The following is a 23,695-nucleotide window of genomic DNA, read 5'->3' as shown; positions in this document are numbered from 1 at the left end:
AGCCCGTAGAAACTTGTCTAACTAAGTATAGAATAAATCTTTAGGATGTTATTATCATAAATGTTCAATAATGTTCCAACTGGAGAATTCCTATGTCTGTAGAAAAGCAATGGAACAAGAGCCAACTCTCGTGACCACGCATCAGACTGTGGCACTCTGCCAGACACCTGGCTCAATCAGCTCTCATTCGCCCCCACTTCATAGTAGAAGCCTGAAACAGCGTTCTGAAGACTTGCCATCTAGTGGAAGCCTTAGGAAGTGCAATATGACCCCATTTACACTGTATATTGGAATGGCAAAGAGTTGAAAAACTACAACCTCAGATTTCCCGATATCTGGTTGGATTTTTCTCAGGGTTTTGCCTACCATATGAGTCCTGTTATACTCACAGACATCATTCAAACAGTTTTAGAAACTTCAGAGTTTTCTATCCAATACTATTAAAGTCACCATTGGCCTCATGGTGAAATCACTGAGTGGTTTCCTTTCTCTCCGGCAACTGAGTTAGGAACTATGCCTGTATCTTTGTAGTGAGTAGGTGTGTTGATACACCATCCAAAGTGTAATTAATAACTTCACCATGCTCAAATGGATATTTAATGTCTGCTTTTTGTATTGTCACCCATCTCGACTGAGGGACCTTACAGATAATTGTATGAGTGGAGTACAGAGATGTCAATGAAAAATCATGTTAAACTCTATTATTGAACACACAGTGAGTCCATGCAACTTATTCTGTGACTTGTTAAACAAATTTTTACTCCTGAAATAATTTAGGCTTGCTCATTTTTTATGAATTTGTTAAATTATTAAATCAGAATTCCACTTTGTCGTTATGAGGTATTATGTGTAGGCCAGTGACACTTGTTTTTCAATTTAAATTCAGGTTGTAACAACAAAATGTGGAAAAAGTCAAGGGGTGCGAGTACTTTCTGAAGACACTGTATACAGTTACACGTCAGTAATAACCTGTAGAAACAGACAGCGGCAAGCTCATATTTTCACATACAAAGGAGTCTTGCAGCGACTTGTGAACATCTGGCAAACAATCCTTGTGCAAATTTGCTGTAAACTCCTTATGAATATGCTAATGTTACTTTTTTTTAGTTACTTTGTGTTTTAACATTGAAATGCCACATCTACACGAACCAATTCATATATAACTTGGAATTATCTTGCTTCTCACCGAAAACTAAACATACAAAATGTACTAAACATTCAATGTCTTAACAGAACAAAATAAATCCAACACAACTTCAAATCATCAGCATGCTAATTAAGAAAAAAGCAAAGACTGAATATTTCCCAAATAAATTGTTTATTTAATATTTTTATGTAGCAACAACATTTACATGAGAAATATGTGAACACTATGAGGATGTTGAACTTAGGATGTTTAGAGGGGAAACTACAGAATTTACATGAGCCAAGTGATAACGGAGCAATTAGCCATTAACCAATTGAAGCTTAAAAGAGACGAGAATGTGAATTAAAACTAAAAATCTAACTTGGTTCAGAACTATAGCCTTTTTGAGTGAACTTTGTAGATGGCAGCCCTGTGGAAGTACGTCGTCCAAAGATTTTTGAATACATGCACTGAAACAATCAGAAAACAAAAACAACATTATGGTTACTGAAAGCATTTTCTATTTTGGCATCTTAAAAAAGGTACTCCGTGGCTAATGGTCGGGTTTGGCTTTGGAAAAATGGGGTCAGCTGTTACAAAGTTACCTTGATGTTGCTATGCTTCTCACTGAAACTGGCATTATACAGTTGAAGTCAGAAGTTTACATACACCTTAGCCAAATACATTTAAACTCAGTTTTTCACAATTCCTGACATGTAATCCTAGTAAAGATTCGCTGTCTTAGGTCAGTTAGGATCACCACTTAATTTTAAGAATATGAAATGTCAGAAAAATAGTAGAGAGAATGATTTATTTCAGCTTTAATTTATTTCATCACATTCCCTGTGGGTCAGAAGTTTACATACACTCAATTAGTATTTGGTAGCAATGCCTTTAAATTGTTTAACTTGGGTCAAACTTTTCAGGTAAGCCTCCCCCTTTTCCTTCAAACATAATGATGGTCATTATTGCCAAACAGTTCTATTTTGTTTCATCAGACCAGAGGACATTTCTCTAACAAGTACGATCTTTGTCCCTATGTGCAGTTCCAAACCGTAGTCTGGCTTTTTTATGGCAGTTTTGGAGCAGTGGCATCTTCCTTGTGAGAGGCCTTTCAGGTTGTCGATTTCGGACTCGTTTGACTGTGTATATAGATACTTTTGTACACGTTTCCTCCAGCATCTTCACAAGGTCCTTTGATGTTGTTCTGGGATTGATTTGCACTTTTTCCAATAATGTACGTTCATCTCTAGGAGACAGAAAGCATCTCCTTCCTGAGCGGTATGACGGCTGCGTGGTCCCATTGTGTTTATACTTGAGTACTATTGTTTGTACAGATGAACGTGGTACCTTCAGGCGTTTGGACATTTCTCCCAAGGATGAACCAGACTTGTGGAGGTTTACAATTTTTTTCTGAGGTCTTGGCTGATTTCTTTTGATTTTCCCATGATGTCAAGCAAAGGAGGCACTGAGTCTGAAAGGTAGGCCTTGAAATTCATCCACAGGTACACCTACAATTGGCTCAAATGATGTCAATTAGCCTATCAGAAGCTTCTAGAGCCATGACATCATTATAAGTGAAATAATCGGTCTGTAAACAATTGTTGGAAAAATGACTTGTGTCATGCACAAAGTAGAACCAACTTGCCAAAACTATAGTTTGTTAACAAGAAATGTATGGAGTGGTTGAAAAACGAGTTTTAATGACTCCAACCTAAGTGTATGCAAACCTCTGACGTCAACTGTATATACAGTATTTTTCAGCAAGGAAACAATGTTTCTGCCAGTTATAAATATATAAAAACAAATGATGTAGCTAGCATAAACTGGGACATAGATTTAGTAGGCCTAACTTCAAGTGAATGTATAGCAAACTATTCAGAGAGCAGGGATTCCCCAACCCCCCACTCCCCCTTTTAACATTTGAGAAATGTCATGTTTTGACACCCATTTCCTGCAATTCCATTTAATAATAATAACAATAAAGAAAGAAAATCTACACACAATCTCCCCAAATGAAATGTTATTCCACCAAATATTTTTTATTATGATAATTTATATGAACTCTCAATTTAATTATACATATTTTCTAACATAGTGAATAAAATCTACATTTTATTAGTCACATGCGCCGAATACAACAGGTGTGAAACGCTTACTTACAAGCCCCTAAACAACAATGCAGTACAAAAAATATGGATAAGAATAAGAAATAAAAGTAACAAGTAATTAAAGAGCAGCAGTAAAATAACAATAGCGAGACTACATACAGGGTGGTACCAGTACAGAGTCAATGTGCGGCACAAGTTAGTTGAGGTAATATGTACATGTAGGTACATTTATTAAAGCGACTAAGCATAGATAACAACAGAGAGTAGCAGCGGAGTAAAAGAGGAGAGGCGGGGCAATGCAAATGGTCTGTGTAGCCATTTGATTAGATGTTCAGGAGTCTTATGGCTTGGGGGTAGAAGCTGTTGAGAAGCCTCTTGGACCTAGACTTGGCGCTCCGGTAGTGCTTGCCATGCGGTAGCAGAGAGAACAGTCTATGACTAGGGTGGCTGGAGTCTGACAATTTTTAGGGCCTTCCTCTGACACTGCCTGGTTTAGAGGTCCTGGATGGCAGGAAGCTTGGCCCCAGTGATGTACTGGGTCGTTCGCACTACCCTCAGTAGTGCCTTGCGGTCGAAGGCTGAGCAGTTGCCATACCAGGCAGTGATGCAACCCGTCAGGATGCTCTCGATGGTGCAGCTGTAGACCCTTTTGAGGATCTGAGGACCCATGCCAAATCTTTTCAGTCTACTAAGGGGGAATAGGTTGTCGTGCCCTCTTCATGACTGTCTTGGTGTGCTTGGACCATGATAGCTTGTTGGTGATGTGGATACCAAGGAACTTTAAGCTCTTAACCTGCTCCACTGCAGCCCCGTCAATGAGAATGGGGGTGTGCGCTCGGTCTTCTTTTTCCTGTAGTCCACAATCATCTCCTTTGTCTTGATCATGTTGAGGGAGAGGTTGTTGTCCTGGCACCACATGGCCAGGTCTATGACCTCCTCCCTACAGGCTGTCTCATCATTGTCGGTGATTAGGCCTACCACTGTTGTGTCATAGGCTAATTTAATGATGGTGTTGGAGTCGTGCCTGGCCGTGCAGTCATGAGTGAAGAGGGAGTACAGAAGGGGACTGAGCACGCACCCCTGAGGGGACCCTGTGTTGAGAAGCAGTGTGGCAGATGTGTTGTTGCCTACCCTTACCACCTGGGGGTGGCCCGCCAGGAAGTCCGGGATCCAGTTGCAAAGGGAGGTGTTTAGTCCCAGGGTCCTTAGATTATTGATGAGCTTTGAGGGCACTATGGTGTTGAACACTGAGCTCTAGTCAATGAATATAATTCTCACATTGGTGTTCCTTTTGTCCAGGTGGGAAGGGCAGTGTGGAGTGCAATAGAGATCACATCATCTGTGGATCTGTTGGGACAGTATGCAAATTGGAGAGGGTCTAAGATTTCTGGGATAATGGTGTTGCTGTGAGCCATGATCAGCCTTTCAAAGCACTTCATGGCTACAGACGTGAATGCTAGTCATTTAGGCTGGTTACCTTAGTGATTTTGGGCACAGGCACTATGGTGGTCTGCTTAAAACATGTTGATATTACAGACTCGGACATGGAGAGGCTGAAAATGTCAGTGAAGACACTTGCTAGTTGGTCAGCACAGGCTCACAGTACACGTCCCTGGTAATCCGTCTGGCCCTGCGGACTTGTGAATGTTGACCTGTTTAAAAGGTCTCACATCGGTTGTGGAGAGTGTCATCACACAGTCTTCCGGAACAGCTGGTGCTCTCATGCATGTTTCAGTGTTATTTGCCCTGAAGCGAGAATAGAAGTAGTTTAGCTCATCTGGTAGGCTTGTGTCACTGGACAGCTCTTGGCTGTGCTTCCCTTTGTAGTCTGTCATGGTTTGCAAGCCCTGCCACATCCGACGAGCGTCAGAGCCGGTGTAGTACGATTCAATCGTAGTCCTGTATTGACGCCTTGCCTGTCTGATGGTTCATCAGAGGGCATAGCAGGATTTCTTATAAGCTTCTGGGTTAGAGTACCGCTCCTTCAAAGCGGCAGCTCTAGCCTTTAGATCAGTGTGGATGTTGCCTGTAATCCATGGCTTCTGGCTGGGGTATGTACGTACGGTCACTGTGGGGATGACGTCATTGGCTTCTACAGCCAATGACTGATGTGGTGTACTCCTCAATGCCATCAGAAAAATCCCGGAACATATTCCAGTCTGTGCTAACAAAACATTTCTGTAGCTTAGCATCTGCTTCATCTGACCACTTTTTTATTGATCTTGTCACTGGTGCTTCCTGCTTTAAATTTTTGCTTGTAAGCAGAAATCAGGAGGATAGAATTATGGTCAGATTTGCCAAATGGAGGGCAAGGGAGAGCTTTGTATGGGTCTCTGTCTGTGGAGTACAGGTCGTCCAGAGTTTTTTTCCCCCCTCTGGTTGCACATTTAACATGCTGATAGAAATTTGGTAAAATGGATTTAAGTTTCCCTGCATTAAAGTCCCCAGCTACTAGGAGGGCCTTGTTCTTGTTTGCTTATGGCAGAATACAGCTCATGCAACACTGTCTTAGTGGTATGTAAACAGCTACGAAAAATACATATTGAAACTCTCTAGGTAGATAGAGTATCTCATAAGCTATAGACCGCACTACCTAAGGCGAGCAATAGCTCGAGACTTACTTAGATATTGTGCACCAGCTGTTATTTACAAAAATACATTGTCCGCCACCTCTTGGCTTACCAGATACTGCTGTTCTATCTACAGTGTTTAACCAGCCAGCTGTATGTTGATAGTGTCGTCGTTCAGCAACAACTCTGTGAAGCATAAGATATGTCCCGTTGGTAGTTTAATCTTCCCGCGTAGGTCATAGATTTTATTCTTCAAAGATTGCACGTTTGCTAGCAGAATGGAAGGAAGTGAGGGTTTATTCGATCACCTATGAATTTTCAGAAGGCCGCCTGCCCTCTGGCCCCTTTCTCTTTCTCCTCTTCACGCAAATCACCGAGATCTGGGCCTGTTCCCGAGAAAGCAGTATATAATTCGAGTCGGCCTCATCAGACTCGTTAAAGGAAAAAAAGGATTCTGCCAGTCCGTGGTGAGTAATCGCAGTCCTGATGTCCAGAAGTTATTTTTGGTCATAAGAGATGGTAGCGGTAATATTACATACAAAATAAGTTACAAACAACGCAAATAAACAAACAAAAAAACAAAATCGGTTGGAGACACGTAAAACGTCTGCCTTCTTCTCCGGCACCATTTTTAATACAGATCAATCGAACAATTGATAGCGACAGTCACACATTGTATAAATATAATTTCTTTGACTCCTCGACTTCAGAAGGTCTTACCTCAGCTTCTGAATGTCAGGAACATACCAAAGATATTCCCATGTGCAGAGTCACATCTTCTTCAGGCATTTAACCACCTGTTTTCAACCTAAAGCATAGCACATTTATGCATTGTTTTAAAAATCGGTATAACCAAAACGTAAATTATTCGTAAAAAATATATTGTTCCCTCAAATCAGGGAAGGTCCTGCACCCTCCCACAAAACATTGGTGCCCCCTGTCTTAGAGAGCCACATACAATATTTTTCTACAGCCAAGCCTCAACACAATTGATTCAAACTAATCAACTAATTATGATCTTCAATCTAGACTTAATCATTAAGAGCCAGTTGTCTAATAGTATTCTCTTCTTCCTGACTAAGGTATATGAGGCTTGGGCAGAAGAAATAATATCGCAATTCATATTATTTTTCCAAAATTAATTAAAGAACTTACATCTAAAAGTTATGCATGCAAGAAGCCTTGACCCGGTGCACACATATTTCTCTGTCCTCAGTTCGATTGAAGGCCTCAATCTGTCTTTTTGACTTGTAACTGATTGCTTCTAGAAAGAAAGGAACAACACGTGATCAGGATGAGCTAGTTACTAGTTTAAAGCAATGAAAGATCCAATTGTTACAAATTCATATATAGACTACATTTACGAGAATAATACATGCATTTGCTTACCTTATCAACCTTGAAGATGATACTCATTAATCACTCAAAAACGTGTTATGAGTGAGTGCACCACAAACATCTCTCCAGGGTGTTGATGTATCCTTTTCCCACACCACAGGTAGTGAAAGGGTATCCATCTGCAAAAGTGAAGTTTTGCTTTGATGTCAAGTCAGCTCATATTGTTGTGCTAACTAACATGCTTCTGAATAGTTACACTAGCATATTGACAGCATGTTATTGGTACAGCAACTTATTCACCCCAAATATATAGCTAAGTGTTTAGGCAAATCATTAGTTAGCTAGCTAGTTAAAGTTCTCACTTTTCGACTTTAAGTTATTAGCTACATCAAACCAATGAGAATGACGAAGTCATGTCAGAAAATGTTTTGCCTGGGTGTAATGTAATATGGAAGACCCGGCAAGCCAGACAATTCCCTAGAATGTAAACAGAAATAACTTCAAAATGTATAACTTCAAATTAAACCAAATTGTCTGGTTTCAATTACATTTTCTGCCAACTTACAAGCAAAGACTATGAATTTATTTACAAATCAACTTGCAAGGTTGCTAGCAACTAGCCTGCTAACATTAGTCCTACTTACCTGCTAACGGTAGCTCTACCAGCCTGCTAATGTTAAGTTACCACTGCATAAGTCAGCCAGTTAATATCAACAGCTAGCTTAAAGCTACATTAAAGTAAACCAACGTTTTGGAAATACCATTAACCAGTTATCAAATAATGATCGCTATATGAAGTTATCCAGCCAGCTACCGTTAGCCATTTAGACAACTAGCTATTAGCCTAGCCAACCACCACGGTTTTGGTCGGCAAGCCAAAGCCCAACAACTGGAAACCAGCTAGAACACAACTAAAACATGACCGCAGATCAAAAGCAAAGAGAGAGCAGAGACTTACAGAATAATTGCTGGGGCCCATCCGATGGGAAAACTTTTTTTTTGCTACCAAAGCAAGGGGGAGGGATGCAATTCACCAGGCTGAGGGAGAATGAGGAAAATCTAATAGCTATAGCGAGAAAAATCTAAAATAGATAGACGTCAGATATCTCGCGTGCTAATACTAAGCCAAGGTGGGAAAAGAAACAAAAGTCCAGTAGCCCACTTCACAGAGAAAATGCAGAAAAGTTGACAAAACAAAAAGGAGAACAGACCAAGTACTACACAATTATATCAAGCAGGTATGATTTTCTCCTTTTGTGCCCATGGCAAGAAGGCCCCAGAGCCTGCTGTGCTAACACAGCCACAAAGTTTGATAAGCATGAGGATGCTGCATGTGTTCCCCCCCCAAATTCGACGTAATTGTTCAACAGCATTAGAGCGGTGACTGGATGGATTCAGAGAGCCTCAGCCAAGCGCACGCCTGTCAAAAGACAGGGGAAAAAGCAGGCGCTTGCCGTGAAGGTGCTTATCGGAAAAGCAGTTTGAAACTGCTAGTGAGTCGGGTGATGAAAATAGCATAGTGAGAGAATGTGTTACCGTGGCGAAGAAAGGAAATGAGAAGTAAAGTTGTGGTGGAAACTAGGTAACCCCTACACTCGTTTTTAGTCGGGGGGTGAGGATGTTGGACCAATGCTACCTGAAAATCTGTTTAATGTCTCGAGGAAAATCGGGAATGTGTTGGAGGAAAGTGTGGAGTCAAAAGAAGTGGTCTTTAGATTTGTGTGTCTGCGGCAGAGAAGAAGCATGTTTTAAGACAAAAAGATATTAGAGTGGAATGTTTTCTGTTTGGATTTTCAAAGCATGGTGCCTATCAAGGGGGTTATTTCTGGGGTGGCGCAAGAATTATGTGGACACCCCTTCAAATTAGTGGATTTGGCTATTTCATCTACACCGTTGCTGACAGGTGTATAAAATTGAGTACATAGCCATTCATCTCCATAGACAAACATTGGCAGCAGGATGGCCTTACTGAAGAGCTCAGTGACCTTCAACGTGTGTCCGTAATGAAATGCCACCTTTTCAACAAGTCAGTTAGTCAAATCTCCTCCCTGCTAGAGCCGTCCCGGTCAACTGTAAGTGCTGTTATTGTGAAGTGGAAACCTCTAGGCGCAACAACAGCTCAGCCGCGAAGTGTTAGGCCACACAACCTCACAGAATGGGACCGCAGAGTGCTGAATAGTCTATCCTCGGTCATAACACTCAATACCAAGTGGCCGAGCAGCCGCACACAAGCCGAAGATCACCATGCGCGATGCCAAGTGTCGGCTGGAGTGTTGTAAATCTCACCAACATGACGAATCAAGCTTCACCATCTGGCAGTCGGACGAACGCCAGGAGAACGCTACCTGCCCCAATGCATAGTGTCAACTGTAAAGTTTGGTGGATGAGGAATAATGGTCTGGGGCTGTTTATGGCTCGGGCTAGGCCCCTTAGTTGGTAGTAGAGCCGAGTGGAGGCTCCTCATAGGAGGAAGGGGAGGACCATCCTACTCAGTGAATTTCAGAAGAATAAAAATTGTGAAACATAAAAAGTTAAAATTTTAAGATAAAAACTATGGTAAGTATATTCAAATGTATTTTAAATTGATAAAACATTGTTTTGCAATGAAGGTCTACAGTAGTCTCAATAGCACTCTGGTGTAGCATCATGGTAAGCTACAGCTAGATAGCACTGTAGTGCATAAAACGTGGTGAGTAGTTGACAAAACTGCTTGCTGTACACTGTATTGCATGATTGTAGAGGGTTGACTAGCGCGTTAGCTACTATAACTATGTTGACTATGACGTTAGGTAATATGGTGACAATGAAAAAATGTTTTGCCTGGTCACAGACAACTGTTGTATTGTGCACTGAACTCCACAAGCATAGGGAAAAAAAGTGAGCGAGCATGTAGATGCGAAAATGAATTATATATACACACACACACACACACACAACGAGCAAAGTGATCATTCTGTTTGTATGTGGCTGCTAGTTCTGTAATTGCGTGTGATCAGGGGTATATTCATTCCAATGGAATATGAATGGCAGTCATCCAATAAGTTGTAATAGAAATAAGGCCATGCTAAAAAGGAAAAAGTCCTTCCTCATCTTAAAACGGCACCGACCGCCACTGGTAGAGCCACCACGACCAGTGAAGGTTTTTCCATCAACCGAGGGACTGTGAAATGTTGCATGTTAACAAGGTGGACCTTGTATTATTCATTGCAAACTGTGAAACTGTACAGCACAAGCAGAGACATTTGAATAATTGTGAATGCAGCTGAACGTTTCTTTGGACTTCAGGATTTCACAGCAGAAGCCTTGCAAGAAATCCTGTTGCTGAATGTTCCACCCTCACAGACCCCTTAGCCTGTGTAGGGATGTATCTTGGAATGGACTGATTGAATAAGTGTGATGGATTGTGTTTGCTAACATGTCTTTTTTGTATGATGTCGTTTTCCCTCTCCCGCAATGGATTTTTATTTTCTCGTTCAATACCCCGTCCAGCTGGTGGCGGTAATGCACCATTAATATTTGATGCCAACTGCCATTAAACCCCATCAAAGAAGGCGACGCGTGCCGAGATTGGCATCAAAATACTAAAGAAAATGCAATTTAACTAATTCAAGTACCCACATTTTTGTTAATGGTGTTAGCTTTTAATTTGACTTATTGTTTGGAAATGTACAAACATAATGTGTGGTAACTGTTTATGACTGGCTTGAAAAACACTGTGTTACATAGATCCATCATCGTGCACAACATGAGTGCCATGCACAAACATAATTCATTTCTAAAGGCTTTCCCCCAAAACTTCCCCAATTAAATGTTGACTGCAAAGAAAACATACCTAGCAGAATGATATGATGGTTTATATCAATCGGGTGGGCATTCGTTTGTTTTGCAAACTCTCCCATCACATGTCTAGTAGCCTACAGAAACAACCTAGCCAAACACAATGGTTAATTGAGAGGTGGGAAGTTGAATTAAAGGGGAACTACAGCATTTTCTGCTGAGGTGCACAGTTGAATAAAAAGAGAACTACACCAATTTTTTATAAATGTTTTACTGATGTGGTTTAAGAATTGTTGTGGATATAGAACAACCAATGTTCTAGTTTTTAGAGAAAAAAAATTGTGAGAAAAAAGAAATGGAATATTTTCTAAAATCTGCAGTTTTCCCTGTAGGTCTACTCATTGTCCTTTATGATGAATCTATGACATCATTTAAAAAATAATGTGACAGAAGTTAGACAGCTCTAAAATACACTTTTTATTGCATTTGATGTAATTGTGTGTGGTATTTACAATCAAATTGTATTTAGATTTTTACAGGTTCAAAGCTCAAAAAGTTGCAGAATGGCTCCTTAAAAAATGCTGTACATGCTATACATATGATGCATTAAGGTAGAAGAACGAGTCCCATCCTCTCCGAAAATAAATAGTGGAACTAGAAAGCCAAGTTGGAGAACCAGAATGAAGATTAAAGTGTGGAATATTTAACAAAGGACAAAACAGACATGATGTCTCTTGCTGATAGTATCCTTAAAAAGAAGAACATTCATGCAAAGAAAGGGAGAAGGCAGAAAAGCCTTTCCCAGAAAATGCGGAAGATGAGAGCAAAGCGAGGAGAGGAAGCGAAACCAGAAATGTGTTAAGAAAACACTTAACAGAATAGCAGAAAAAGAAGAATGCAAAGACAGCTTTAAAAAAAATGTGAACAGAGAGCAGCTAGGTCAAAAGAGCATGAAAGAGAAATAAAAAAGACAGGGAAAATATGGTCAGAACAAAGAACAGGCAAAGCAGGTGAAAGCACAAGAGAAATTGGAGGCAGAGAGGATTCGTCTCAAGGAACTAGAGAATAAAGAGGAACAGAGAAAGCAAGTTGAACATCCTGAAAGAGCCTTGTAGACAGCAGAGCAAGATGTACGGGGTCCATCTGCCAGAAGGATGAACCTTCAAAAGGGCTAAAGCTTGTATTCCAAAACAGGTAGCACAGTATGTCACTACTACCATGGACCCTTATTGACAAAGCAGCTATTTTCTGTCAGAAAAACATCAGAACCACAACAGAGGGGAAGTTGGAAGTGGCAGTTGTTGAAGCAGTAGCCAATGGCCTGTCAGAGTTCAGACAATCTCCAACTAGAAAGGCTTTGGCTTGTTCACTGAATATGATCTTGAAATACAAACTACAGAGACAGTTTGCAAAATGATTTGGGGTCAGTAGAAAACTTTTAAAGGTAAGCTTAAAAAAAACAAGAGATTGACAGAGTCTCAGCAGTGGAAAAATGCCAGATAAGAAAAAGGTGAGCAAGACTGGGAAGGCAGACAGCTTTCTTGACCCCTCCACTGCACTAAAAATGTCTCAAAGCCAACCATGGTATCTCAATAGGAGCTGCTATATTTCACAGATTTGGACCAAGAACCATTAAGCCACAGAGAAGTGCAACACTTGTGGGTTGCCTCTACGAATACTGTGAAAATATCAAAACTGAAATTACAGACAGCGAATGGCCACCTGGTGAGCAGACATTCACCAACCATAAAAGGGGTGTAAGCATTCAGCAGTGTCATTATGTGTGAGAACTACAGGGAATGATTCCCACTTTGGACCCACGAGAGTGCTACGCAACACCCAGTGAGGTCATTGAAAGAAACCAAAGTCACCGTAGTCTGAAGCAAGTGCCTGGCACCATGAAGTTGCTTTGCATCAAAACAGTCTGTGCCACTTTGAATGACATGTAGATGTTTTGTTGATGCTAGGTGGTTATGGTCTCATTGTGCCTAACTACACATATGAAACTGCAAGAAAAATCATTTTTAAAATGTATATCAAACCATTTTGACCCTGATGTCACACATCGGCCCCCTTATTTATAGAAAGACCCAATTACGGTTAAGTGCCTTGCGGCACAGACAGATTTTTCACTTTGTCAACTCCAGGATTAAAACTAGAACTTGGTTACTGGCCCAACGCTCTAACCACTAGGCCACCTTCCGCCTCCTAACATGACAAATGTAACTGTAATATTATGTAGAAAGGTTTACCAAACGTTTAGTTGTGTGTGATCAAACCTACCACAACATTTTAGAGGTAGGAGTATAGAGAGCACCTGAGTCCACAATTGGAGAGACTGATTTCAGACTAAGGCACAATCCCAAATGGACCCCCAGACCATATAAACTTGACAGGTGCAATCAATATGATAATGTTTCCACCTTGTTGTCCTCTGATAGGCAAAGTTGAAGCTTCACCATATTGCTTATACCAATCAAATCCTCACAGATCTCCACAGGGTCTAGGTGTTCTTTGAGATTGGGCCTAGCTAGTCATGGGTGCACCTCAGCCACGCTCAAGGTCCTAAACTGCAATCGATAAAAGACAGTACTGTGCAGACATCTTCATCGACCTGGCCAAATCTTTCGACTCTGTCAATCATCGCATTCTTATCGGCAGACTCAACAGCATTGGTTTCTCAAATGACTGCCTCGCCTGGTTCACCAACTACTTCTCAGACAGAGTTCAGTGTGTCAAATCAGCAGGCCTGATGTCCGGACCTCTGGTAGTCTATGGCGGTGCCACAGGGTTCAAATCTCAGGCTGACTCTTTTCTCTGTATATATCAATGATGTCGCTCTTGCTGCTGGTGATTCTCTGATCCACCTCTACACAGACTGTATAATACATTCTGTATAATACATCAATAAAATCTTTGGACACTGTGTAAACAAACCTCAAACCTCTAACTTCAATGCCATACAACTCTCCTTCCGTGGCCTCCAACTGCTAATAAAACTAAATGCATGCTTTTCTTTTGTTGAATTTTACCCCTTTTTTTCCCAATTTCATGGTATCCAAATTGTTTTAGTAGCTACTATCTTGTCTCATCGCTACAACTCCCGTACGGGCTCGGGAGAGACGAAGGTCCGATACACAACCCAACCAAGCCGCACTGCTTCTTAACACAGCGCGCATCCAACCCGGAAGCCAGCCGCACCAATGTGTCGGAGGAAACACAGTGCACCTGGCAACCGCACTGCGCCCGGCCCGCTACAGGAGTCGCTGGTGCGCGATGAGACAAGGATATCCCTACCGGCCAAACCCTCCCTAACCCGGACGTCGCTAGGCCAATTGTGCGTCGCCCCACGGACCTCCCAGTCTCAGCCGGTTACGACAGAGGCTGGGCGCGAACCCAGAGTCTCTGGTGGCACTGCAGTACAGCGCCCTTAACCACTGCGCCACCCGGGTGGCCCTTAAATGCATGCTTTTCAACTGATCGCTGCCTGCTCCCGCCCGCCCGCCTAGCATCACTACTCTGGACGGTTCTGACCTAGAATGTGGACTAGAGGTCGATTATGAATTTTCAACGCCGATGCCGATTATTGGAGGACAAAAGAGCCGATACCGATTAATCGTCCGATTAATTTTTTTAAATATTTGTAATAATGACAATTACAACAATACTGAATGAACACTTATTTTAACTTAATATAATACATCAATAAAATCAATTTAGTCTCAGATAATGAAACATGTTCAATTTGGTTTAAATAATGCAAAAACAAAGTGTTGGAGATGAAAGTAAAAGTGCAATATGTGCCATGTAAAAAAGCTAACGTTTAAGTTCCTTGCTCAGAACATGAGAACATATGAAAGCTGGTGGTTCCTTTTAACACAAGTCTTCAATATGAGTGAGTCCAAGTAAGAAGTTTTAGGTTGTAGTTGGTATAGGAATTATAGGACTATACCATTTGTATTTCATATACCTTTGACTATTGGATGTTCTTATAGGCACTTTAGTATTGCCAGTGTGACAGTATAGCTTCCGTAACTCTCCTCGCTCCTACCTGGGCTCAAACCAGGAACACAACGACAACAGCCACCCTCGAAGCAGCATTACCCATGCAGAGCAAGGGGAACAACTACTCAAAGTCTCAGAGCCAGTGACGTTTGAAACACTATTAGCGTGCACCCCGATAACTAGCTAGCCATTTCACATCACATCGTTACACCAGCCTAATCTCGGGAGTTGATAGGCTTGAAGTGATAAACAGCAGAGCTGCTGGCAAAACTCTCAAAAGTGCTGTTTGAATGAATGCTTATGAGCCTGCTGGTACCTACCATGGCTCAGTCAGACTGCTCTATCAAATCATAGACTTAATTATAACATAATAACACACAAATGCGAGCCGTAGGTCATTAATATGGTCGAATCCGGAAACAAGACGTTTGTTCTTTCAGTGAAATACGGAACCGTTCCGTATTTTATCTATCATCCATCAGTCTAAATATTCATGTTACATTGCACAACCTTCAATGTTATGTCATAATTACGTAGTTCGCAATGAGCCAGGCGGCCCAAACTGTTGCATATACCCTGACTCTGCGTGCAATGAAGGCAAGAGAAGTGACACAATTTCACCTGGTTAATATTGCCTGCTAACCTGGATTTCTTTTAGCTAAATAAGCAGGTTTAAAAATATATACCTCTGTGTATTGATTTTAAGAAAGGCGTTGGTGTTTAGGGTTAAATACACGTTGGAGCAACGACAGTCCTTTTTCACGAATGCGCACTGCATCGATTATATGCAATGCAGGACACGCTAGATAAACTAGTAAAGTCATCAACCTAGTGTAGTTATAACTAGTGATTATGATTTATTAAGTTTAATGCTAGCTAGCAACTTACCTTGGCTTCTTACTGCATTCGCGTAACAGGCAGGCTCCTCGTGAGGCAGGTGGTTAGAGCCTTGGACTAGTTAACCGTAAGGTTGCAAGATTGAATCCCTGAGCTGTCGTTCTGCCCCTGAATCCCTGAGCTGTCGTTCTGCCCCTGAAAGGCAGTTAACCCACCGTTCCTAGGCCGTCATTGAAAATAAGAATGTGTTCTTAACTGACTTGCACAGTTAAATAAAGGTGTAAAATATTATATATATATATATATATATATATATATATATTTTATTTTTATTTTTTTAAATCGTCCAAAATTACCGATTGCTATGAAAACTTGAAAATCGGCCCTAATTAAATCGGCCATTCCGATTAATCTGTCAACCTCTAACGTGGACAACTACAAATACCTAGGTGTCTGGTTAGACTAAACTCTCCTTCCAGACTCACATTGAGCATCTTCAATCCAAAATTAAATCTAGAATCGGCTTCCTTTTCGCAACAAAGCCTCCTTGACGCATGCTACTAAAAATATCCTCGTAAAACTATCCAACCACTATCCAACCGATCCTTGACTTCGGCAATGTCATTTACAAAATAGCCTCCAACACTCTACTCAGCAAATCAGATGTAGTCTATCACAGTGCCATCTGTTTAGTCGCCAAAGCCCCATATACTACCCACCACTGCGACCTGTATGCTCTCGTTGGCTGGCCCTCGCTTCATATTCGTCGCCAAACCCACTGGCTCCAGGTCACCTATAAGTCTTTGCTAGGTAAAGCCCCGCCTTATCTCATCTCACTGGTTACCATAGCAGCACGCGCTCCAGCAGGTATATTTTTTGAAAGGGGCATGCTTATTTAAGATGGTGAGGAAAGCACTTTTAAAGAACAACCAGGCATCCTCTACTGACGGGATGAGGTCAATATCCTTCCAGGATACCCGGGCCAGGTCGATTAGAAAGGCCTGTTCACTGAAGTATTTTAGGGAGCGTTTGACAGTGATGAGGGGTGGTATTTTGACTGCGGACCCATTACGGACAAAGGCAATGATCGCTTAGATCCTGGTTGAAGACAGCAGAGGTGTTTTTAGAGGACAAGTTGGTCAGGATAATATCTCTGAGGGTGCCCATATTTACAGATTTAGGGTTGTACCTGGTAGGTTCCTTGATAATTTGTGTGAGATTGAGGGCATCTAGCTGAGATTGTAGGACGGCCGGGGTGTTAAGCATATCCCAGTTTAGGTCACCTAACAGTATGAACTCCGAAGAGGAAGTTTGTACTTCTTCTGTGGTGTGGGCCAATGGGTGTCTTTCTAACAGCTTCCAACAACAAACGCAAGCTGCACTTGTGCAACTCCAACCGAGTCAGTTCGTAAACAGTGAGTGTGACATACTAACAAAATAGGTCAGGGATCATCAACTAGAGTCAGCTGTGGGAATATAATTTTTTGTTCTTCAGAGGATAGTCAGGGGACCGGAACATAATTGAAAATAATTTGTATTCTGCAAATTGACCACAAGATGATAATCAATAATAATACATTTTCAAGCCTTGCTTATATTTGTACATAATCATAAATACGATGCCTTCAGAAAGTATTCATACCCCTTGACATATTCCACATTTTGCTGTTACAGCCTGAATTCAAAATCTACACACAATACCTCATAATGACAATAATTCACACCACTGAGTCAATACTTTGTAGAAGCACCTTTGGCAGCGATTACAGCTGTGAGTCTTTCTGGGTAAATTTTAGAGATTTCCACACCTGGATTGTGCAACATTTGCCCAGGAACATTTACGGTCTTCTTGGCAAGCAACTCCAGTGTAGATTTAGCCATGTGTTTAAGGTTATTGTTCTGCTGAAAGGTAAATTAATCTCCCAATGTCTGCTGGAAAGCAGACTGAAGCACGTTTTCCACTAGAATTTTACCTGTGCTTATTTTTTTTATCCTGGAAAACTCCCCAGTCCTTAACAATTACAAGCATACCCATAACATTATTTAGCCACCACTATTCTTGAAAATATGGAGAGTGGTACTCAGTAAAGTGTTGTATTGGATTTGCCCCAAACACAACCATGTGTATTCAGGACAAAAAGTTAATTGCTTTGCCACATTTTTTACATTATTACTTTAGTGCCTTGTTGCAAACAGGATGCATGTCTTGGAATATTTTTTATTCTGTACAGGCTGTCTTTTCACTCTGTCAATTAGGTCAGTATTGTGGAGTAACTACAATGTTGATCGATCCTCAGTTCTCCTATCACAGCCATTAAACTCTGTTTTAAACTCACCATTGGCCTCTTGGTGAAATCCCTGAGTGGTTTCCCTTCCTCTCCAGCAACTGAGTTAGGAAGGATCCCTGTATCTTTGTAGTGACTGGGTGTATGTATTTATTTTTACTCATCTACCAATAGGTGTCCTTTGTGAAGTTTTGGAAAACCTCCCTGGTCTTTGTGGTTGAAATTCACTGCTTGACTGAGGGACCTTACAGATAATTGTAAGTGTGGGGTCTAAAGATGAGGTACTCATTCAAAAAGTTAAACTCAAGACTTTAACTTTTCATTAAAATGTTAACCATTTCGAAAAACATACTTCCACTTTGACATTATGGGGTATTGTGTGTAGGCCAGTGACAAAACAAATCTCAATATAATCCATTTTAAATGCAGGCTGTAACAACAAAATGTGGAAAAAGTCAAGGGGTGTGAACAGTTTCCGAAGGAACTGTATCTCTAATATGCGTGGGAATACTTTGGAACATATTTCCTCAATTAAAATCACTTCGAGCTGATTTGCTAGTGTTTTTATCGTATTTTATGTTCAACAATATAAAAACAAAAAATAAATAATTGTATATATTTTTTGCTCAGAATATTTGGGAGACCAAATAAAATCACTGTGGGCTGCTAGTTGGGGAACCCTGGTCTATAATCTAGATATGTAGAGATGATTAGATTATTAATCTGTTAACGAACCGTTTGCAAGGTCCTCTTGTTGAAGTCATTGCGTCACCTAAACTGTAGCTGTATATATTCAATAATAAATAAAACGAATGTTGTACCTTATAATACTCTTTCATAAAGCAAATAAGTAACATAGCTGTGGTAATGCTAAAGTAAAAAAAGGACTCGTTGTTACTACTTCAGTCACCAGCTGGGGTGTGACATCACCAAATTGTCCAGATGCTGATGAATTATTCAAATGGAGATATGAAACTCTTCAAACCAGCTGCATGTTCTCATTGTGAAATGCTTAAATAGATTAATAAATCAAATAATAAGATTACATTCTGCATTGTCGCCTCATATGCATCATGGTGTCTGTGATCTCACTCGCCCTCTAGTGACTGACTGGGCTGTCCTCGCCCTCTAGTGACTGACTGGGCTGTCCTCGCCCTCTAGTGACTGACTGGGCTGTCCTCGCCCTCTAGTGACTGACTGGGCTGTCCTCGCCCTCTAGTGACTGACTGGGCTGTCCTCGCCCTCTAGTGACTGACTGGGCTGTCCTCGACCTCTAGTGACTGACTGGGCTGTCCTCGACCTCTAGTGACTGACTGGGCTGTCCTCGCCCTCTAGTGACTGACTGGGCTGTCCTCGCCCTCTAGTGACTGACTGGGCTGTCCTCGCCCTCTAGTGACTGACTGGGCTGTCCTCGCCCTCTAGTGACTGACTGGGCTGTCCTCGCCCTCTAGTGACTGACTGGGCTGTCCTCGCCCTCTAGTGACTGACTGGGCTGTCCTCGCCCTCTAGTGACTGACTGGGCTGTCCTCGCCCTCTAGTGACTGACTGGGCTGTCCTCGCCCTCTAGTGACTGACTGGGCTGTCCTCGCCCTCTAGTGACTGACTGGGCTGTCCTCGCCCTCTAGTGACTGACTGGGCTGTCCTCGCCCTCTAGTGACTGACTGGGCTGTCTCAGTGGCTGCAGAGATATTTAATCAACTTCAGCACTCTGCTTTGGTACATCAAATATTCACATGAAAATGATTGTGTAACCATAAACAACAATAAAATTGCCACCATTTTACCTCCTATTGTCTTCAGCAACTCATCCCTCATCTCCAATGTTGTCAGGACGAAGTTGCTGGACAGGCATTCGTATATCTGGACCACAGCAGCCTGGTGTCTGCATGGAGCTCCCGTGTGCCCTACTGAACAAATGCATGTCCACAGTATAGATCTGGCCTGGTGTGGTGCCCTTCACCCTGTACTGCTTCTCCGCACACCTGACAGACATTAGGAGAGAGAAGATAGACAGCTTATAATAGAAGATACAACAAATAATAAAAGACCACATTATTAAAACATTTATTACAAACCTGTATTCATCACTATTTACCTGCTCAATGTCAGATGGGTTGACGCTACTATCCTGTGCCAGAAAATGTGATTGCTGGAACATTTCCCGGCGGCCAAGGACAATGCCAGTCATCCGTGCCTCATAGTAAGCCTTCAGGCGCAGGGAGATTTAACACTTTCGTCCTCTGGAGGAGTTTACCCTTAAGGATCCGCATGCTGCCTTATTGGTGTCACTCCCTCAGGTTGGCAGCTCCTCCCGATAGCTGAATGCCCAACACTCTAGACGAGTGAACAGTCAATGGAAGTAGGTTGTGAATTTCTTGTACCTGTAATTAGAGTAAAATATGTACTTGAACTATCACATACTGGTTACAAACTATAAAAGGGAAAATGTATCCCAAATAACAACATATCCCAAACAAGGACTGGGTAAATTTCAATTAGAAAATACTAAAACTGAAAAGTTACTGAAAATAAAGCATAAGTTAGTAGACTGCACCTCATTATACTGTTATACTACACTAACCTGGCTACAAATGTGTTTTGATCTGCCTGCTGATAGAGGGGCTCAACTATCTCTTCCCTGTCATACATGATGTCTTTGGGACAGCGAAGAGGGTCTGCCTGTCTCTCAGGTCTATGCCTCTCTCCACAGCCACACTGCCTGGAGTAGGTGGAAGGTGCAGAGGAGCAGTTTGGACCCTGGAAATGGCCTCCCTAATGCTCCCCTCTCTGCCTTGCAGTCATCTGTAATGAGGTGAGGATCAGCCTGACCACTCCCTGCAAAGGCATCCTCCCTAAGGATGTCCTTCAACAGTTGAAGACACTCCAGGAGGATTGTGGCCTCATCCTCAGATTGAATCAGGAAACCCCAAGGGGGAGACCGCCAGCACAGATGTGGGTAAGAGAAGAAAAAAAGTAAACCTCTGCAGTTCTCTTGTTCCATGTTCCCAGAGAAATCAATGAAGCAGAGCTCCTCACTGTGTCTGGCCTGATGGACACGCTTCATCAGTGGGGAGTAGATAGCCACGCGAGGTGTTCCTACAAGAGGTTCTCAATCTTGGTACAGATATCGCCAGCACCTAAGATTATACTCCTCAACATGCCTCTCAGGCCCATTCTGTTCCCCATATGCCTGCCTGAACACACTGTGGTACAATCTGTGCAAAAAGTAAAAGTAGCACAATGATGTGTCCACAAGTTCACTACTAATACTGTAAAACGTACCACGATACAAAAGGAAATTATGATAATCATCATAACACAAGACTGTCCTGAATTCTAAACATATCACCCAGTTTCTTAGGCACCTTCCCTAACTTACCGGTAGCAGAACTGAAGGTCTGGACAGAGGGATCTGTTTGCCGTGGTGAAGATGTAGTCCTCTCCGTCGTTCTTCAGGACTGTCAGGGCAGACCCCGATTGTAACTTACTGTATTGGCTGATGTAACTGGATGAAGTTGATGATCTGCTCAGATGCGGTCTGTCCTTTTGCAGGCGCGGTCTGTCCTTTTGCAGGCACGTTCTGACCCCCCCCCCCCACACACACACACACAATATCAGCATTGACTGTAGCTTAAATGGATATAGTTGTATTGAATGTGTAAGAAATAGCTATGCAAAGGGCCAGATGGGTAACCATTCACAATAACTGCAGTTCATTATTAGCCTACTCATTCAATAAGCACCAGCCGGACAGACTATCTAGCTAAATTAGCTACAGAAAGTACTGTAGAAATCTCACCTTTCTGCAGCAGGTACCTCTGGCCGGGCAGCTTCATCTTGTAGCTGGTCGAGGGACTAACTTACTTCCACTAGCTACTACTAGCTAACATGCCAGTAGCCAGCCTGCTAGCTTGCTACCAGTCAGCAGTAACGTTAGCCGGCTAATGCTAGCTATCCAGGTGGTGCAAGCAACTATGTTCAGTTATTGTGGAGTTCGTCCTATTGGCATGCTAACTTCATGATTAGTTAAGCATTTTAGCTAACATTCAAAGTTGTATCTTCCTGGCTGTCACAAAATTGACTGGAGTTTGGACCAGAGACAGTGAAGGTCTAAATCATACCCAATAATCTCATCTACCTAAGGAAACGAAATACATAATTAAATACTACAGCCCCTGAAGATTTCCCCAGTTCACTTAACCCCATTATTCCTCAAATCTACAAAAATCTCTGAAACTGGAAACACTTATCTCCCTCACTAGCTTTAAGCACCAACTGTCAGAGCAGCTCACAGATTACTGCACCTGTACATAGCCCACCTATAATTTAGCCCAAACAACTACCTCTTTCCCTACTGTATTTTATTTATTTATTTTGCTCCTTTGCACCCCATTATTTTTATTTCTACTTTGCACATTCTCCCATTGCAAATCTACCATTCCAGTGTTTTACTTGCTATATTGTATTTACTTTGCCACCATGGCCTTTTTGCCTTTACCTCCCTTCTCACCTCATTTGCTCACATCGTATATAGACTTGTTTATACTGTATCATTGACTGTATGTTTGTTTTACTCCATGTGTAACTGTGTCGTTGTATGTGTCGAACTGCTTTGCTTTATCTTGGCCAGGTCGCAATTGTAAATGAGAACTTGTTCTCAACTTGCCTACCTGGTTAAATAAAGGTGAAATAAAAAATAAAAAAATAAAACATGAGCTGGTACCCAGAGGAACATCACAAATACCACAATCTGTTTCACCCTATACAAACACTGCAAAACCTCATACAACACATCCTGTCTTTGCTCTGAGACACAAATCAATGCTGCACAGGAGTCAGAGCAGATGACTACTCTGTCTGGCCTCACCTCCTCTGCAGCCAATAGTACGGCCAACAACTATATTGTGTAAACAGATAAATTATCCGTGGCTCTTTTTGTCACTGCCACCTTAAACTCAGGAACACCAAAAGCTGCACCGGTCCTCCCTGTTTTAGGGTCCTTAGATCCATCTGGGTGGATTTAAAAAGCATAGTACTGTGTTCTTAAATGTTCACTTACAACTGAATCTACTTCTTCCTCAACTCTTAGCCCCTCAAGCAACCCTATATATATATATCACTGGCTGAGGGAGAAACCAAGGTAGAATAGCAGGAAGAACCACTGAGGGGCTAAACTCCCTCCCAAACAACCCCAAGCTCTCTCGCCATGCCATTGCCTATCCACCCAAAGCTTGTATTCAGATGTTGTTCGTCCCCAGCACTCTGCTGCCGACACTGCAGCTCAACCCAGACTAAGCAAACACCTGCTATGCACTGTGAATATTATATTAGGCGGCGTGTACTTCCAGGTATGAATTAAACGAAAAATGGGATAAATGTTATTAGTTTTCTGTTACTCGATGCCGAAATGGGACACCATAAACGAAAAAATAAGCTGATATCCGATTTCCGTTTTCAACTAGAATTATTAATTTCCTTGTTTGGCCTTGACAAGCACAAGCCTTGACAAGATAAAAATAAATAGGAATTATCCATTAGCACGTGGACCTTACAGATGTAGTATCTTCATTTGATCACTCTTTTGTTGCTGCAAACTTGTAGTGTATTTTAGCTTTAAAAAAAGGTTCTAAAGTTTTAATTTCCACT

At 41.8% G+C, this 23,695-nt stretch overlaps 1 protein-coding gene and 1 long non-coding RNA gene across 3 annotated transcripts in view; both read right to left on the bottom strand.

Annotated features, from left to right (window-relative positions):
* The window catches only part of mat2al (methionine adenosyltransferase II, alpha-like), a 41,880-nt gene that overhangs the window by 14,276 nt on the left and 3,909 nt on the right, over positions 1-23,695 (bottom strand). The gene's annotated exons all lie outside the window — the stretch shown is intronic.
* LOC110537071 lies at positions 1,286-22,407 on the bottom strand. Of its 2 annotated transcripts, none has more exons than XR_002475565.2 (6): positions 20,145-22,407; positions 19,834-20,031; positions 7,197-7,324; positions 6,963-7,071; positions 6,528-6,615; positions 1,286-1,596 (listed from the first exon to the last, which is right to left on the bottom strand). It is a non-coding gene; the product is annotated as an uncharacterized LOC110537071 (long non-coding RNA). The 2 variants fall into 2 exon arrangements; XR_005034888.1 differs by lacking the exon at positions 1,286-1,596 and adding an exon at positions 4,578-4,983.

This window comes from Oncorhynchus mykiss, chromosome 12 (genome assembly GCF_013265735.2).
Source record: "Oncorhynchus mykiss isolate Arlee chromosome 12, USDA_OmykA_1.1, whole genome shotgun sequence".
In the NCBI taxonomy this organism is placed as follows: Eukaryota; Metazoa; Chordata; class Actinopteri; order Salmoniformes; family Salmonidae; genus Oncorhynchus; species Oncorhynchus mykiss.
The sequence above is the reverse complement of the archived record's forward strand: the minus strand, read 5'-3'. Positions and strand labels throughout refer to the sequence as shown.